Consider the following 19,895-nt stretch of genomic DNA (forward strand, 5'->3'; position numbering starts at 1 on the left):
TGGGATTTTCGCCTGGAGTTACTCCAATCACCTAATAAGGATAATGATATCTTCATCATCCCAAAGGGGAGACACAAATTAGGTGTCTACAGGTTGATACCTCACACGCCATCTATCCCTTAGATGACTTAGGAGTGCATGAGGCTCATATGTAATGAACCTCCCTCTCCAATTTTCAGGGATAGGTTTTAGGATAAGTTCCGAGACAAGGTACTTGTGAAGTGCCCAATTTCTGTACCTTTCTGGAGTCATACCCCACGCATAATAGCTAGGAAAAGGTTGCTCGACGACATAGCTCATGTCGTTAACATTTAAAACTTCGATAAGTTTCCTTTCCCATTCAAGAAAGTTAGTATTTCTGATGCTTTGATTGTTGTTTTAGACATTCTACATTTGAAAAGAATTCGCAATAAATAACCATTCATAATATTTTAATAACTTTGAAATAAAAGCAATCATGCAATCATAAAAGCTATTAAACATTTCATTCACGCAAAAATAAAACATGGAATGAAACGATTCCAAGACCCTAAAAGTCCTAAATCCTTAAGCAGCTTTGGCATGTCTTAAGTCTTTTAAGATTCTAGGTAAGCAAAACCTATTGCTAGTAATCTCCAAATTACACTTGGTTAATAAATTAATACCATAATTTATTCCTTTGCCACAACATATGCCTTTGTTGTTTGAGTTAAAACCACAATCAACGCGTACTTTGGGATACCTTACCATCTAAGTCAACTAAAATAGAACCTCGCTTTGGCGGAAACCTACTACCTTAGATCCTTGGATTTTTGTAAGTGCTTGATTTGGAAGGAAATTATAAACTCAATATTACTTTGGACCTAGTTGTTTCTATGCCGGTTTGATTATTTAGTGAACTAAATCTAATCGAGCATACAAACAACATTCATGCATAATATACATTCATTCACAATATATATAAGTGCATAAATTTAACTTTGGTGAACTAGTATGGCCCAAAACTTTGTCTTGAAGCATCCAATCTTCTTCACCTTGTTAGCCTGGCATCGTCTTGAACTTCATTCAAAATGCTAACTTAAAGTTCTAAATATCCTAGAAGAACTTCAAATAATAAATAATTACATCGAAACTTCAATGGTACACATAACATATTTAAAACTTTACATTCAAAGATAAAACAGTACACAAACCGTATTTAACTATCCTAGATTGGCTATACTAGTCACCTTGAATACCTGCAATACATAAAATAATTTCTATGCACTCATCCATCCGTGTCCTAAAACGAATGGCCCGAATAAATATGCAAGTATTTACATGATTTATTTAAAAATCACGTTCACGTAAAACGCGTCCTAAAAGATTAATCAATTCCGAATTATTAATCCTTAGAATTATTCTAATCAAAATTTAATTTAATTAAAATAATGGTGCCCTACGAAAATAATTAAAATTAATTATTTCATTTAATTTCATTAAATGGCTCCCACTTAAACCAACATTTTAATTTGGACAATTTAATTTTAAATATTTAAACTCACGACCCGGCCTAAATCAAATAAAATAAAATAATTAAAGTCCATTGTTAGCCCTTTTCGTGCAAAATTAAGTCCAAAGCCCAAATCTTGGGCCTTGATATTAAACGAAGCAAACATGCACATTTGGATGCATCGTGGGCTAGACGAGTTCCCAGCCCAACGACGCATAGTGCGTGCCAACATCGCACCCACACGAGGGAACAAGCCCATCGTGCAAGCACGAGCACCGCAGCAGCGCACAGGCCCATCGCCCATGCCACTGCGTTGCTTCCTTCGTCGCTGCTCGCTGCTCGTTGCGCTATCGCAACGCTCGGGCCAGCGCGCGCTGGCACGCGAGCTCGCTCGCTGACACAACGCTGTCCGATGTGTGTTGTGTGCGCCGAGCTCGCCCGAAGACTTCGCCCAGCTCTGTGCATGCTACACGCTTTGCTCGCAGCCCGCAGGTACAGCGCACAAGGCCAGCGCCCCTTAGGCCTGCCTTCGTGTGCGTGCCTTGCCTATTCGTTTCGCATACGGGCAGCAACCCTGGCTTAGTGCAAGCGATTTGCTCCCCGTTCCTTTATTAAGAAAATCAAATTTTAATATTTGAAACGAAATTGCACGAAAACTCATTTTCCATAATTTTAGCAAAATCATTCGTTTTAATTACGAAAAATGACGGTTGATCGATTTTATTAAATTTCAAACAATCTAACTAATGAAATATAATAAATCTAAGCTAACAAATTATTCAAATTTAACGAACGATCAATATCAACAAAAATTTGAATAAGTATGATAATGCAATCCAAAATTTTAAATCGTTCTAAACATTTAAATTTCAGATGTTTATCAAATTTGGTTTAGGTGATCGATTAAAATTAACGAATTTAATCAAATTTTAATCCATAAATTTTTAAATCTTCCATTTAACATGAAATTATATTCCCTTTTCCAACTAAACAAATTTCCAGATCTAAATAATTAATAAAATCAATTTACGATCTAAAAATCATTAAATTAGGGGAAAATAAAATTAGGGTTTATACTTAACATTTATGGCCGAAAATTTTACTATAATTTTAAAATATACCCAAGAATAGTAGGGAAAAACTTCAATTAATTCCGAGTAGTTTAGGCCGAGTAATTAATTGAAAATCTTTCCAAAATTGTTAATTTAATTCAATAATTAACAAAAACGCCCAAAAACTCGAACTTCGGGGCATGTTTTTGTGATTCTGTTCTCACGTTTTGATCTTAACACGCCGTTTTCAATCAGATTAGGGTCACATTTTACGAATTTCTGACATTTTACGAATTTAGAACATATTCTACGATCTATCCAATAATCCAGAAATATTTCGAAAAATCAAGAAAATTTCAAAAAAAATTCGACAACATCACAAACATATTAACATGCCAAAAATTACTTAAAATACATGTTTCTCATGATACCACTGTAGGGGAATACAGTTAAATACATATTAACGCAGCGGAATAATCCCCAAATCTAGGAACCATGTATAAAGTACAGATCAAACAGACTTCACAGACTTACGTTTGTAGCGTGTTTTCCCTAGATTCAACGTACCAGGAACACGAACAAGAACTCCAGATGTCGTTCCTCTACTTGGTTCAACGACACGTTCTGATCCGTCTTGAGATCGATGGCTTAGAAGTCACTCAAGATATTTTTGCTTTTAGGGAAGAACAGTTTGAACAGAGGCTCAAAAGAGATTAGGGTTTCTCTTTTGATTTAGGTTAACTGAATTACGTAATCGGTAAGTTGGAAAAACATAATAATGAGGAGTGGTGTTATAACCCTAAGGTTATAACACAACCGGCCAAAGTACAAGGCCTTAGGCAGGCCAGCTCCCTCACACAAGCCCACGAGCAAACGCGCATCCACATAGAGTTGTGGGCCTTGGGCCTCGCTGTTGTGCGTTGTCGCTGCTGCTGTCCCACGCGCGCCCAGCCGTAGGCCATTGCTCCCATGCTGGCGAGCTGCTGGGCTCGTTGGGCCTTGCGTGCTTGCGCGCTTGGCTCGACGGGCCGACAACTTTTCATTTGCTCGTATTCGCGACCAATGCCTTACGGCTATTGTTTATGGTATAGTAATTGACGAATCACCATCGTACGATACGATTATTCGTTTCGCCTAGCTTACATATACGCGATACGATATACGATTCCGATCCAACGTCATATCGTATATTTATGTTTTTTCCGAACTAATTCCTGAAAATCTATTAAATGAATTTCCGATTCATTTAATCCGATGATCTGTTAAATGCCAATGGTGTGACCTTATAGGTTCAGTCAAGAGTAAGTTGTGAGCCTAATATAAATTATAACTCACTGATCGGAAGCATTGCTCCAGCCAGCTGTTCCGATCACTTGATCTCACTGAATATATTGTTTGTAATTAATCTGAACCTTGGTATTAGACTAATGCACCTTGGGTGAAGGACATATTTCTTTCAGAATGGACAAACCTCGAACGGAATACGGAATACAGAAAACGGAATATTGGGGCATTTTAATTAACGAGGAATCCAAACCTCGAATGAAATACGAAATACGGAATACTGGGGCATTTTTATTAACGGGGAACGGACAAACCTCGAATGGAATACGAAATACGGAATACTGGGGCATTTTTATTAACGAGGAATGAACAGGAATACTGGGGCATTTTTATTAACGAGGAATGGACAAACCTCGAACGGAATATGGAATTCTTCAAAGCTGGGTGTTTAAGATTTTTTGGAAAACTCAATAAGTAGGAGAGTGAATTTTTTAGAGAACCGTTTTACCTTAATGGGCCACGGTCACCTCCCAGAACATCGTTTCATGTCAGTGGGCTAATGAGATATTATTATTTTTTTGAAAATAACACTACTACATAAACGAGCAAATGCAACACCTTAAAACCGTTGCAACAGGACCAAAAACCGTTGCTATAGACCTATTGCAACGGTTTGTCAACCGTTGCCGTTGAGGCCGTTGCATTAGGTTTAATGCAACGGTTCTTTAACCTATTGTAACGGTTCCGTATTATCAGATATTAACCGTTGTATTAGAATCTAATGTAACGGTCTATCAAACCTAATGCAACGGTTCATGCTATCTCTGACCAACCGTTGCAACAGATCTAATCGTTGCAACAGATCTAATGCAATGCTCTTTTACGCTAATGCAATGCCCTGTGCCATCTGAAGTAGCCGTTGCATCAGGTCAAAATATCCAATGCAACATACCTTTTTCTATTTGAACTATGATATTGTTATTCATTCTTTGAGGTAATTATATAATGTTCATAACAAATAAAATAATTATAACAGTAACAAAAATTTTACAAAAATAGTTCGTACATTAGAAAAGATCTATAGTTTTACATTATTGTCCGATTTTGCGGACAAAGCTTCCCCAAATTAATTGACGTTCTACCCTATATTCCTAACCTATTCACCTACATTTAAATATAGCAAAATAAAGTAAAAATTACAACCTATAAAAGATCACTAAGTAATTTAAAAACCAAGTTGTCAGCCTGATCCTCCACCAAGAATTGCGTTCCAATAACAAGATCATTCTTCCTCCCTACACCATTTAGTTGATCATGTACCTATATAAACAAATAATTGAAGTTGGAAAATAATTTCATCATCTACCATCTTTAAGGTTAGAATGTAAACAACTAGGCAATCAACGACACAAAAACTAAACAACGAATGACAAGTAAAAAACCAACAACAATGACATAACGATAAGTCGACAAGTTGAACATGCAATTAAACACCCACACTGCACATTGCCTAGCACTTGTGCACGCCGCTAACCTGTAGTTTAAGCCTATCCCAACAAATCTCTACCCGCTCTGATCATCCCTTGCACAACCACCCGCCTCTACCATGTACCAAAACAATGGCAGAGCCAGAATTTGAAGCTTCAATTTGAAGCTTTTTACACAAATTATGTTCATTTTGTACAAAATGAAAAAAAGGAAAGTAAAAATACCTACACAATGAGAGATTGATAAGTAGTTGAATGGTGCAGGAGTTGAAAAAAAAACAGAACAAAAGTAGTCGAATGGTGCATGAGTTGAAAAAAAAACAGAACAAAAATAGTGCTGTGATTCTGTGAAGAATCAAAACCCTGAACTCACCCACCCCTATAAACTTTAACTATACTACAACCACTGGAGCAAGAGTATTTATTGCTGTTTTTTTGCACAAAATATATACATGTTCAAATTGTTTGGGGGGGAGGGGTCCGGCCCCTACCAGCCCCCACTGTCTCCGCTAATGTACCAAAAAATAAAACCTAAAATTACTAAGATAACAATCACAACAAGATGACCACTTTCACACTAAAGCAATAAAATAAACACTCACTCACAAGATAAGGGGAGGAGTTTGGGTGACAGTACATGTCTAACACAACTTCCCACAGAAGAGTCATTAGTGAAGTTTTGTAGACTAGGACCACATCTCAACGAGTAAGCGTCATGAGTTGATTTATAATAAGTTAAGCAAAGAGAAAATAATTTACCTATTTCAAAAGGTATAATTTCAAATACTTAAGGAATATGTTGAGTTATTTATTTGATGAGTATCGAGAGTTAAAAGGGAAAAAATACTTGTTTGGTCATAATTGTTTTTTTACCCAAATCCCACAATCTGAAGGGTAAGGGAATGAAAATAGTTCTCTTGCAGAACAACCAACTAGTAGAACAAATTATCGCAACACTTTTCCATCATTTACAAATCGAGGTCAATAAAAAATCAAACATGTAGGTGAGTAAGTCCAACCTCAACTACTCTAGGTAATGTAGAAATTTAATTCAAAAATCACACCTATAAACTTAGAAAACCTTGCCAAGCTCAAAAACAAAGGTGCACCTAAAAAATAAAACTGAACAAACGTTATTACGTTATATACCTTAGGCAACAATAGTTCGTCTTATAGCCATAACGTGTCAAACTATATTTATGACATATAGATAACATAACAAAAAGGTAAAAATATTTGGGCAATATAGATTAGTTTCATCATCTGTAGTCTGTAGATCCAACACTCGGATTAGTAAGGTTGTTTTCATAAAACTTTATCTAAACGTTTTTAGATAAAATCATGTAAACATCAACAACTAAAGAATGACCTCTACTTTACAAACGGCCACAACCTAGCTATTTATTTTATAGGTAATTATGATCTAGTGGTCAAAACCGAAGGCTCCTTCCTTTGAATTGTTAGACATAGTTAAAAAGAAATAATAAAAGAATTAAACTTGCTGCTATGAGCAGCATCAAAGCCAGCGGGATTACAGAGTCCATCAATTGAAAAACATATCATTTTGACCAAATATGTAGAGATATAAGAATTTAACATTATAGATGAACGGAAATGAGAAACAATGAGCTTCAACACAATAATAACTAACTTAGTCGGCATCATCTAAGAAATGCATAACCAAAGAATTGGAAAAGAAAAAGAATAAAATACAACAGCACGTCAATAATAACATCACCAACTAATCTAGGAAGGTATAAATCCAAGAAAAAAAATCAAAATTAAGTGAGTATTAAGTCTAAATTCAATAACCGCTAAAGAGTAACAACAAAAATACCACGCAAACCATGGAGGTGTCTGAATTCTTGGTTTTATGGTCAGGGTACTTGCACTTTTAAACTTTGTTTGGATCTTTGATTACTGTATTTTTTTTCTACATGCTTTTTAATGATCCTTTAATTCTGAGACTCATGGTTTACACACCTAAAAGACCATGAAATGATGCTAAAAAACAACAGGACAACTGGGTACTACTAAAATTCAATACCATCCAAACGGGCTCGGATCGTCTAGAGTTCCTTATAAAATCTACAACATAGATTTTTGTTGTAGATTTTATCTAATATTAGCCCTCCATTAAAATTAAAGAAAATCAACGGTTACCATTTTAAAAAACTTTAGTATTTTACTTTTTTTCCCCTCAAAACTCGCCCATCATACTCTGTAACGATCTCCTTTATCTTCTAAATTTCCAGCCCTCCACCATAGCTCCTCCCTTTCCCAACCAATCAACCTCCACACTCACCTAGGTACCTAGTAAACTCAACAGCAAGTCATCGACCATCACATGCACCCAACCCTCTCTCCTTTAATCAATTATCAATTTATCATCTGTTCACCTGACCACCATGAGCACAAGTTTGACAAAAGGTCACCGCACCACCATCTGATGATATTTGCCATTTTTCAAGATACGCAACCACTTATGGGCAATCTCTCACATCGGAATACTATTATAATTTTTTTTTTATCTTGCAAGATTAAATTCCTCAACACTGCCTCTTGTTTTTTTTTCCAATTCAATATGTCGGACTATATTAGACCTATCTTATGGGAAAAATTATCATTATATTGGATTGATTTCAGAAGAAGAGAGGGGATAGATTGTTGTGGTGGTGGTGGAATGGGTGGTTTCCTGGTGGTTGGATAAGTGTGGAACGAGGGCTTGTGGTAATAGAGATTAATTAAAAAAGCAAGGTTAATATTGGCAATAAAATGAAACTCTATATTGTAGAGTTAAAACTCTCTCCAGAGGATCCTAACGCAAACCAAACACATAGTAAATCAAATAGTTAAATATAGATATATGAATATTTTTTTAATTAAATCTAATACTTTTATAGATATTTCAAGGGGGGAAAAAGGAAATGCAATGAAAAAGAGAGAAAGACGAGTATTCCAAATCAAAAATTCGAAACTTTATTGAACTGCTAATTGAATTCACTAATTAAATAATTAAAACCAATACATAAACCCTAAAGCCCCAATAAAAACTTGATTGAACAAAATCTGAAATTCCCAAACAATCTACTCTACTAATTGACGATAGGAACAAGAACGACAACAAATTCAATTTCAAATAAAAATTAAGAATTCGATAAGAAAAATAACAAGAAATTACCTCATCATTTTCGATATCAGAGATTCCATTTTCTTTAATGAAAATTTCCAGGATGAGCCGCAATCAATGGTCGTCAGTTTTACCTTAAAATCGATTACACAAAACAAGAATATATTAGGGTAAATACAAACTAGAACTGAAAAATTAAAATTAAAATTAAAGAGGGAGGAGAACATAAAAGAAACGACCTAGATCTGGAAGAGAATGAACTGCGAGTGACGAGCATGAATAAAGGATGAAATGGAGGTTTGTTCGGATGGGGTTTGGGGGATTCTAGAAAATAGGTTTTAGAATAAAGAAATAGGGAAAATAATATAGTAATAATGTCCCTTTTCATTTTTTTATTGTTTCCCCAATTTATCCTCGCCTGAATGTTGCAATTGAGCGCCTAATACAACAGTTATTTACCAATCATTGCAAAAGCCCGTTGCAACATCCCGGACTGTTGCAATATGCAGGAAATAATGCCATTGGTCCAAGTATGCATTTAATGTTAAGTCTAATAAATGCGGTTCAGTATTAATTAAACAAGTTAATAATTCAGTGAGATCAAGTGAGTTGAATGCCTAGCTAGAGGTCGCTTCAATTCAAGTGCAATTAATGATATTAATCCACAGCTTACTCTTGATTGAACCCGTGGGGTCACACAAATAGTACGTAAACGGATCAAATATTTAATTCCATTAAATACTCCATCTATGGATATTCGGAATCGATGGATCTTGGTTTCAGTGGGAGCTGAGATCGTCAAAGGCAAGTAAATGAATACTTCGGAAACGATGATATTGCCGGAAACGGAAATATGGATCGTATCGGAAATATAAATATTATCCAAGACGTAGATGTTACCGGAAACGGAAGTACGTATCGGAAAATATTATCGGAAATGGAAATATTGCCGGAATCGGAAATATTGCCGGAAACGGAAATATTGTCAGAATCGGAAATATTATCGGAATCGGAAAATAATTCCGGAAACGGAAATATTAAATATTTGTTCGAAACGAAAATTAATTCCGGAAACGGAAATGTTAAATATTGTTCGTATCGGAAATGAATTCCGGAATCGGGAATTTAATCAGAAGCGTATCGTACGAATTAGCATCGAACGAGACTTGCTAGACGAAGGCCCAACACGAAGCCAGGCCCTCGCCCAGCAAGCCATACGCATCAAACCATACGCCAAAGCCTCGCCGGGCCCAGCGCAAGGCCAGGCCCAGCAAGGCATGGCCCACGCGGAACCAAGTGGGCTGCGAGCAATGGACTGCGAAGCCGTGCAGCTCCCGTTGGCAGCGAGGCATGCGCGCGGGCTGTGCGGTGCTCGTGCTCGTGCTCGTGTGCGTGCTATACGAATCCTAAAGCTATCGGAATTCGTGCTATGATTAAATCCTAATCCTAGAAGATAGAAATTAATTAAATAGAGTTCTAAAGGGATTCTAATTAATTAATTTAGTATTCTAATAGGATTCTAAATCCTTTTCTATGATTCTATAAATATGTGCCTAGGGTCACAAATTTATACGAGAGTTTAATAAGTATTCAAACAATAAAAGCTAGGATTTTTAAGCAGAAAAATCAGCCATATTACTTGCCTATTTAGCCGAAAATAATAGTACCTTAAGGGCGATTCTAGTTGGTCAATCTTAAGGCGAATCCGGACGTGCTCTGGACTATCTTCGGAGGGACGACACTTGGAGTCCTAAAGACTTGTTCTTGTTCGGTTCGGGCGCAGCTAGGGAGGGCACGCTACAAAGTGTATGCATCCTAGACTAATTATATGATTATGTGCAATTAATATGAATCCTGGCATTAAGGTTTTTCCGCATGATTTATGTTGTTCATATGTATCATAACCTAACACAATAGACCTAAATAGACGTTGCATATGTCTAAAGCGTTGCAGTAATCCGTTGCATTAGCTAAAACCGTTGCACTAACCCGTTGCATTAGCTTTAACCGTTGCATTTAGCCGTTGCATTTGTTCGTTTATGTAGTAGTGTAATAAAATCTATTTCGAAATACCATTACTTTTTCCGTGCGAAGGGAAAAACGCGGTTGGATGGTTATTTGGCGTAAAATTGGGCGAAGTGGCCCAATACTCTGTCTGAATGAGAACAAATGTGCGCTGGAAATTTTCAGCGCGTGTGTTTGTGCGCTGGAAATTTTCAGCGCGTGTGTTTGTGCGCTAGATAGTTTCTAGCGCGTGAATTGAACATTGGAACATTTCCGCGCACATTTTCTTTAAATACGAACAGCGCAGTGGCAGTTCGCCATTTCTGTTGCTGCTGCTCTTCATTTCTTCGAGTTCTCTCTCAAAGCTCTTGGTCGATTCTTGCTTGAATTTGTTGTTTGCTTCACCAAAATCGTTCCCTAGTCATCCTAAATCACATATATGTAAGTAATTTCGGATTTAACTTGAGTTTTGGCTTAATTTTGAGTAAAATTTCGTGTCAGATTTCATGCTCAAATTGAATTGCGTTTTTATTTTACCCCAATTTCTTGTAATTGTTTGGTTGCATGTGATGTTTATAACATATATAAGTGTCTACGCATGTTAATTTTTGCAAGTATGTTGATTTGAGGTAATTTTGAACTCGTTCAAAATTAGCCCCCAATTGTGCCTACGAATTGGTATTGGGGCCCAATGTAGGTATTCTTGGCTTATTGCTTGCGGTCCACATAGTCTATGGATGATAGAAAAAGCATGAATTTGATATTCGAATGTTTCGTGGTCAATTTTTCACGTATGAATTTGAGTACTAGTTTTGAACTTAGTAACATGTTCATACTTAGGAAACAAAATTTTTTTGATGCCACTGGATTTATCGTGCCCAAAATTTTGGGAATGTAATTGCATTGCTAGGATTAAGGTATGATATCTTATGGTTTATCGATTTTTTCTCGTCCGATGAGACGAGAGTCTACTTATCGGCGTGTTCGGGCCTCTCGGAGGACGAGGGATGGTTCTTCGACGCCCATATTGGAGTCCACAAGGGGAGGGGATCCTGACCCGAGGAGGAGCCAGCTTGGTTGGACCCGCTTGAGTATGAGGTCGACCTACACCATGACTTGGGGCATCACGTGGTGTCTAGGCTTCGGACTGGTAGAGCCGGGTCGGATATAGCTTGTCGACCTTATGGTGGGTCCGTCATTGCGGAGCGCTTAGCGAAGCTGGACGAGCGGACTCGTGGGGTGGTAGAGGGATTTCCTTTGTTCCCGACCGTGTGCGTTTTCCGGGAGGTAGTGGGCCCTAACACATCTAGGCGGTTCTTGCGCTTGAATATGGAGCGGTGGTGGGATACCACCAACACCTTCCACTTTCCCTGGGGGGAGATGACCATCACCCCTGAGGACTATACTGCCGTTACGGGTCTTTCCTTCACGAGAACTTCAATCTTCAGCATCAGGGATGGGGACATGCCGTCGGAAGAGACGGTTAGAGAGTGTATTGGGGATAGGGATGTCAATGGGGCGGGGCGGATGCGGATGTTGGTGTCTCCATCCCCATCCCCACCACAAATTTCCATCCCCATCCCTGCCCCATCACCCATGGCGGGTACAAAATTCATCCCCATCCCCGCCCCAACGGGTACAAACTAAAATCCATCCCCGCCCCACCACCCGCCTGGGTATCCATCCCCGCCTCATCCCCGCCTCATCCCCGCCCCATACCCGCCTATTTTTTTTATTTAACAGAAACCTAACAACATTATATAATGAAATATAACTTTAAAAAATACCTGCCAATTAAAAATAACATATTAACATTTGGAATGGAAAAAAACTACCTGCCAATCATCCATAATAAAATCCATCCAAACAAACATAAAATTCTCACATATTATCCCATACAAATAAATCCAAACATAAGAAAAAAAATAGTCTTCTAATACATCGTAGTTGTCTTTAATTAAGCTTGAATTAATCGATCTCAATCCATGTTAATCGATCTCACTTTCACATTCATCTTCTAGTTCCACCTTTATTTCACACACAAATAGCAATTTATTCATGAAATTAGATAAACAATCACAACAAATTTCCAAATTTATCAAATAATTCCTATTTGGGAAATTAAACATATACGGAGTAGATTACAATAGTGGCACATCCAACATGCTACCAACTTGCAAATATCCAAATCCAAACTCACAATATATAGTTATATACTCCATTAATAATATATACCCCATTAATAATCCATTAATAATATATACACATTCTGATTTCGGAGAAATGAGAATCTAGCAACAAAAAGCCTTAAACGTCATTTTAAACGTCAATAATCAATATATACTCCATTAACAACTCTGTTCCATGAACCCTAAACAACTAATTTTAGATCAGATCGCAAGTTTAAAATAATTCAAGAGAAGAGTACAATGTCATTTTAGTTAGGTTGTTAGTTTATCAGACTTTATCCATATAAACAACTAATTTTAAACTAGTAGTAAACATGAAATTTGAGAGAACATGTAAATTCTTATTTAATGGTGGTCATATTTCAGCATAGCTAGATAATATTTACGGTATACATAACAAAATTTGAGACAAATAGAGAATGACGTTTGTTCAGAATTAGCAAAACAGAAAACACATTACAATGTCGAAATAGATTGAATTAATTGAGATCTATAGAGTTAATTAGTAAAAAAAAATTAAAAACAACGGCAAACATAAACTAACCTCGTGTACTGGAGTGAACAACGAAGAGACTAGATGGCCGAAAACTTCCAATAATCCAAATCCAAGCTCATTAGACCGAAAAACCAGAGAACCACAAGAGAAGATGGAGAGCAGGAGGGAAGAGAGAAAATGAGTTTTTGGGAGTGACGGCTACTGAAGAAATAATAATAAGGGTTGTTCAACTTTAGTCAATTAGTCTTTTGGTCTTCTTTAACTTAGGGTAGTATTTGACAGATTATAGAATCTTTGGTCATTCCAATAGGATAGGCCGAAACTAAATGGGTGGGTAGTATTTCAGTATTTGACAATTTGGGTCGGGTTGGCGGATATTAAATGGGGCGGGTGGGGATGGGGCGGGGCGGGCGGGGATGGGGCGGGTACAACATAAAATCCACACCCGCCCCATCACCCATGGCGGGTACGATTTTTATACCCATCCCCGCCCCATCACCCGCCAAACCTCCCCCCATCCCCGCCTACTTGGGGCGGATGCGGGGCGGGTCTCCTATAAAACCCACCCCACTGACATCCCTAATTGGGGAGGAGCTGTCTGTCGAGGTGAAGAAGTACGGAGGGAAGGGGATGCCTTATTCCCTACTGGTCGATGTTTTGGCGGAAGGCCGCCCTTCTGGTGTTTCTGCGAGGTTATAGCTCGCATTTTCTACTTGTTGTTCTTGAGTTCGACGATCTTGCCGAACCGTTCTGAGAGGGTGAACCCTTGGCTGATTCCGTTGGTGCGGAATCTATCTGAGCTAGGTTCTTTCTGTTGGGGCGAGGCAGCCTATGTGAACCTGATTAGCCATACGAGTGTGGCTGTGAGGGTCTTAGACGACTTGGACAGTCCTATGAGGCTTGTTTCATTGTGCGCCGTGCCGCGACTTATTCAGGTACGTGCATTTATTATTGTTATTTAGGAATTCTAAATGGGTAAAGTATTTATTCTAACTTATTTCACTGTTTATTTTTTTCTGCAGTTGTGGGCTTTCGAGGGCTTGCCGTTCTTTGCGCCCCGATCCGGTAGAGTGGGCAGGGGTTACCCCGTGGCAACCTGTTGGGGTAGCATCGAGAAGCTGAAGAGAAGCCCCCCCTAAGAAGCGGTTCAGGGTTATGAGCGCGACTAGGCGTCCTGATCTTGTAAGCATCATTAGTTTCCCTTTTTAATTTATCTCGTTTTATTTGAGTTACTTGACCTGTCTGTTTTTTTGGTTTTGCAAACAGGTGGGCTAGTCTTGCTGGTCCGAGTTAGAGGAGACAGAGGTGCTTGCGGAGGCTCGGCGCCAGTCTCGGTGTCGGATTCTGTACCAGGGTCCTAGGGGTCTTGCCCGGTTCTTAGGGGAGCGAGTACTTCAGCAGACTTCAGGGCTCACCCGAGTTCCCCGGTCGCCTCCTACTAGCATGCTGCGCCCCACGGGCATTCTTTCTAGCCATCGGGCAGTGCTGCGACAGGGTGTGCCTGCGAGAGAGCCGGTGCAGATCAAGGACAGCTATCCCGATTTTGTGCGACTCCGGCTCTTACTTCTTCCAGTCTTCGAGGTACATGTAATCTCAAATTTTATTGATATGGACGTGTTTTGCTCTTTCTTGTTGTGTTTGGACTTAGTTGTTCGTCTATTTTGCAGCCTGAGCCTACTGATCACGACGGTTGGGTGCCGCTTGACTGCGTGATTCTTTATACCACGGCGGGTGGCCCTAGGATGACAAAGGAGGTGCCTGTCATTCCTGACGAGGAGGGGCTCCATCTGTTAGTTCCTATGGATGCCCGTGCGGTATGGTACTTTACTTGGGCAATCATACTTGATTATGTGTTTCTTCTATGCATGATTGCTGATGCATTTTTTCCTGTCAGGTGATGAGCGACATTTATGTCGCTTTTATCCTAGGATTTTATGTTAGTTTTTATGCTTTTTTATAGTTTTTATAGCTTTTTGTGTGAGATTTATAAGTTTTGTTCCATCTTGTGCTTTATAGGTGATCTTGATGAAAAATGATGGAAAACAAGTGAATTCGAGCCAAAACAGGGCTTGTGCGGTCGAGTGGCGTTTTGTGCGCCCGACTAGAGTAGTGCAAATGGAATTCATGAATTTCCAGTTTTGTGCGATCGAATGCCCTCTGTTGTTCGGTCGCACATAATGGATTTCTGAGACAGAATGTCCCAAGATTGTAAAACGACCGCACAACCCTGGTAATTCGACAGCACAGGTTTTGTGCGATCGAACGTGCTATGTTGTTCGACCGCACAGGAGTTGTGCTCCCACACAAGGCATTTCGTTCAAGGAATCGTGCTACAGAGGAATATGAGCCAAAGAAACCCCATTCGACCGAACAGGGTTCTTCGTTCGGTCGCACATGCGAAGGAAATATTCTTCGTTGCCTTCGCTCGCGCAGGACCCAGCATGTGCTCGAATGACTCTTTTACGTTCTGTCGCACAAAAGGTCTGTGCGACCGAATGGTTGCGCGGGCTGCTCTTATTCGAATTTTGGCTTCTATTTGGGGAAACTTATAAATACATTTTTCGATTATTTTGTTAAGTGTAGAATTTTAGTTGATAATTAGAGATTCTAAAAAGTAGATTTTCAGCAATTCTAGAGAGAGAAACTCTCCTCCATTCAAGCTTCAATTTGTAATCCTTCTTAACTCTTCTTCAATTTTGCAATTTAATTCTTAGTTTCTTAATTCTTGCTCTTGCTTTGTTGTTGATTGTTCTTCAATTCCTTAATTTCTTGAATTCTTGATTTCATTGATTGAAGTTACTTTGATTTTCAATTTGTGATTTGATTGTGCAATTGAACTCTTAATTCTCTTCTCCTACTCCTTCAATACCATGCTTGCTAGCTTATTCTTAATGGATTGCTTGATTTCTAGAATGACTAGTGAGTAGAATTAGGTTAGGGTAAGGGGAGAATCTAGGGGCTTGATTAGGGGAAATTGTTGATTGATTGTTGGTTGATTCATGTGATTAAATATGATTTGATGATAGGATATCCATGCTAGTTGAGTGGTAGTTGCAAATGCTATTCGATTAGAGTCACGTGGAACCATAGGATAGGTTTGGCAAGAGATTGCGGGCCTATCTTGTGTGATCAAATGGCGGTGCCTATTATATGATAGTTAGTTTAATCTAGGATTAGGCGCACTAGTACATAATTGAGCTTATGTAACACGTGTTGGTAACACTTTTTGAAATGCAAGATTGCTAGATTTTTAAGTAACACTTTGGTAATATTTTTTATAAAATGTAACACTCAAGGTAACACTTTTAACATAGGTAACATTTCATGGTAACACTTTTAAAATAGGTAACAGTTTATGGTAACACTTTTAAAATAGGTAACAACGTATGGTAACACTTTTTAAAATAGGTAACATTTTATGGTAACACTAAGAAGTGTTACCTTATTTTTGAAGAAGCACTTTGAAAACACTTTGATAATAGGTAACACTTAATATTTGGTAACACTTTGATAGGTAACACTACTTTGTATTAAGTACACCTGTTCAACGGGCCTGGCAAAAATTAAACGGACCGGGTCGGGCCTTGCTTACAATATTTTTGGGTCGGGCCAGGTTGGATATTAAACGGGCTGTAATGGACTGGGCTTAATTTGAGTTTGTATGTATTTTAAATGAATAAAATAAACGGGTCGGGTCGGGTCGGGCCTGAAGGTAAAGGAATGAGCCCTTTAAAAAATGAGATGGATCTGGACTGCTAATGGCCCCCCAGCCCGTTAAACAGGTCTAGTATTAAGTAACAATCAAAAGGTCTTGCGCGCATAAGGTGTACAATAACTTTATCGTACACCAAAATAACTTTTACCTAGTTTTTTTGTAACTTTTACTATGTTTTGGTTAACTTTTATATTATGAAATTTGTTTTGATAGATTAACATTTTAAAAGGCTAAATGATTAATTTTTATACATTAATGATTTTGAAGAATTTTTTTTATTAAAATGAAAAAAGTTTATCAAGAAAAAATAGATAACTTTTACATATATAAGGGTAAGTTTAATGTATTTTGAGTCAACTTTTACTTTGGTGTACAATATTTATTGTATACCTCTTGTAAATAAGAATTTTTTTTTTTTGATAAATTGTAAATAAGAATTTGTGAGTAACAATAATACTTTTAAAATCATACGATCAAACTTACATTTAAATTTTTCGAGTGTTTAGTTGTTGACCACGTTTGTTTATAATTGTTGAGTCTTTTGTACTGCAACAAATTAGAGGAGCTTGGGCTGGGCCCAAAATCAATTGAAGTTTCAATTTGCCTTATTAGAAAAAATCAAAGAACAAAAGGTCGACAACAATTGTCTCAAAACATAAATGGCATCTCTCTTCTCCATTATCTCTTTGTTGGTTGCATATTCCATCTTCAATACATAGCCAACCACTGCTCCACCATCGCTAACAACATTCATCGGCCATCATAGGGTCAATTAAATCCAGAAACTTCGCATCAATGTCGCAACGCACTCTAGAAAACAAGGGCTCCGATATCTTTTTTTTTCAAACCCTAAATTATGTAAGTTCTATTCTCTCATAATTCTTATTTCAATAATTTAAGCTTTTAGAGTTTGATTTATTCACAACTGAAATTAGTTTTTCGTTAATCTAAATGGGTAATCAAAATGAAGGTGCGATATAAAAAAATAATCCGAAAAAGGGAAATCGATTTGGCCTGGTACTTGAAGAAATTGCGGGTTACAGAGAGCGCAGAAGTCGAATTCTTGTGATATTTGTTAAAATTTGATACTCAAGTTAGTGTTTTCTTCGATTAAACACGTAGATGCTGAAATGGAAATTTTTGTCTTATAATCGCCTGTCTTGTTGCAATTAGATTTTGATTTTCTTGAATTTGTAGTTAATTAGGGAATAACCGGATTAATGGGGGTGGTTTTAGAGTTTTATCATGTGCGTTTTTGTGTGTGATTAAGCTCACTTTATTGTAAACTGGTTGTTCTCACTATTTGATGTTAGAGCGCTTATCATCCATAGTAAGGTGACGCCTAAATATTTTTGTTGTACCTAACTACTTTACAGTAAACTTGTTGTTCTTAACAACTTCTACATCAACTTGCCTTGTTATTTTACTCTTGTCATTACTAATAAAATGGGACAAGTCTTTCTTTAGTCTTGGGAGGCGCAACTGTTAGGTTATGATACATATGACATTACATAGATCATGCGGAAACAACCATTAACCCAGGAAACATATTATTTACACATAATCATTTAGCATAGTTTAGATGCATACTCTTTGTTGCGTGCCTTCCCTAGCTGCGCCCGAACCGAACAAGAACAAGTCTTTTAGGACTCCAAGTGTCGTCCCTCCGTAGAAAGTCCACAGCACGTCCGGATCCGCCTTAAGATTGACCAACTAGAATCGCCCTTAAGGTACTCAGAAAATTCGGCACTTTTGGGGCAAGATGGGTGTTTGAATTTTCTCTCAAAAAACTCACTTTTGAATACTTTGAAACTTGTGTATAAATTATGACCCCTAGGCCTTTATTTATAGAGTTATGGAAAAGGAATCGTAATCCTAGTAGGATGCGAATTAATTGGAATTAGAATTCTACATGAATTCTACTTAATCAATTTATCCAATAGGAATAGACATTTAATCATACACTGACTCTTGCAGATTCAGGAATCTCGCATGAGCTCAAACTCACACACACACGGCAGCCACAAGGGCTGCCCACGCATGCGAGCAGCAGCCCACGCAGCGCGGCCCACGCATGCGTGGCCTTGTGCGCGCTGGGCTGTGGCGTGCGTGCTTGCTGGGCGATGGCCTGGCTTCGTGCTGGGCCTTCGTCCGGCAGGCCTCGTCCGATGCTAATTCGTACGATACGCTTCCGATTAAAATTCCATTTCCGGAATCTATTTCCGATACGAACAATATTCAATATTTCCGATTCCGGAATTAATTTCCGTTTCGAACAAATATTTAATATTTCCGTTTCCGGAATTATTTTCCGATTCCGGTAATATTTCCGATTCTGACAATATTTCCGTTTCCGGCAATATTTCCGATTCTGGTAATATTTCCATTTCCAACAATATTTTCCGATACGTACCATGTTTCCGTTTCCGGCAACATCTACGACTTGGATAATATTCATATTTCCGATACGATCCATATTTCCGTTTCCGGCAATATCATCGTTTCCGGAGTATTCATTTCTTGCCTGTGACGATCTTAGCTCCCACTGAAACCAAGATCCGTCGGTTCCGAATATTCATAGATGGAGTATTTAATGCCATTAAATACTTGATCCGTTTACGTACTATTTGTGTGACCCTACGGGTTCAGTCAAGAGTAAGCTGTGGATTAATATCATTAATTCCACTTGAACTGAAGCGGCCTCTAGCTAGGCATTCAGCTCACTTGATCTCACTGAATTATTAACTTGTTAATTAATACTGAACCGCATTTATTAGACTTAACATAGAATGCATACTTGGACCAAGGGCATTATTTCCTTCAGTCTCCCACTTGTCCTTAGGGACAAGTGTGCATTTCCTAATTCCTTTGTCGCTCGATGCTTGCTCTTGAACATAAGGTAAGAGTTGTCATCCTTATTATGTCCAGAGGTGTTCCTCGGTTTCAGAGTTCAACTGATCAAATAAACAGATAATCATAGCCTATGATTCATCCGAGCACGGCCATGCATTTCACAGTTTCTAGCTCTCCGAGTGGCCTTGTACAACTTTTAAGCATCTCATCCCGA

The 19,895-nt window shown here is 38.2% G+C and overlaps 1 long non-coding RNA gene across 1 annotated transcript; it reads right to left on the bottom strand.

The window, feature by feature from the left end:
- Positions 1-4,802: 4,802 nt before the first annotated feature.
- Positions 4,803-13,355, bottom strand: LOC110789029 (uncharacterized). The gene is made up of 3 exons (XR_002533492.2): positions 13,162-13,355; positions 8,476-8,558; positions 4,803-5,127 (listed from the first exon to the last, which is right to left on the bottom strand). It is a non-coding gene; the product is annotated as an uncharacterized lncRNA (long non-coding RNA).
- Positions 13,356-19,895: the final 6,540 nt, after the last annotated feature.

This window comes from Spinacia oleracea, chromosome 2 (genome assembly GCF_020520425.1).
Source record: "Spinacia oleracea cultivar Varoflay chromosome 2, BTI_SOV_V1, whole genome shotgun sequence".
In the NCBI taxonomy this organism is placed as follows: Eukaryota; Viridiplantae; Streptophyta; class Magnoliopsida; order Caryophyllales; family Amaranthaceae; genus Spinacia; species Spinacia oleracea.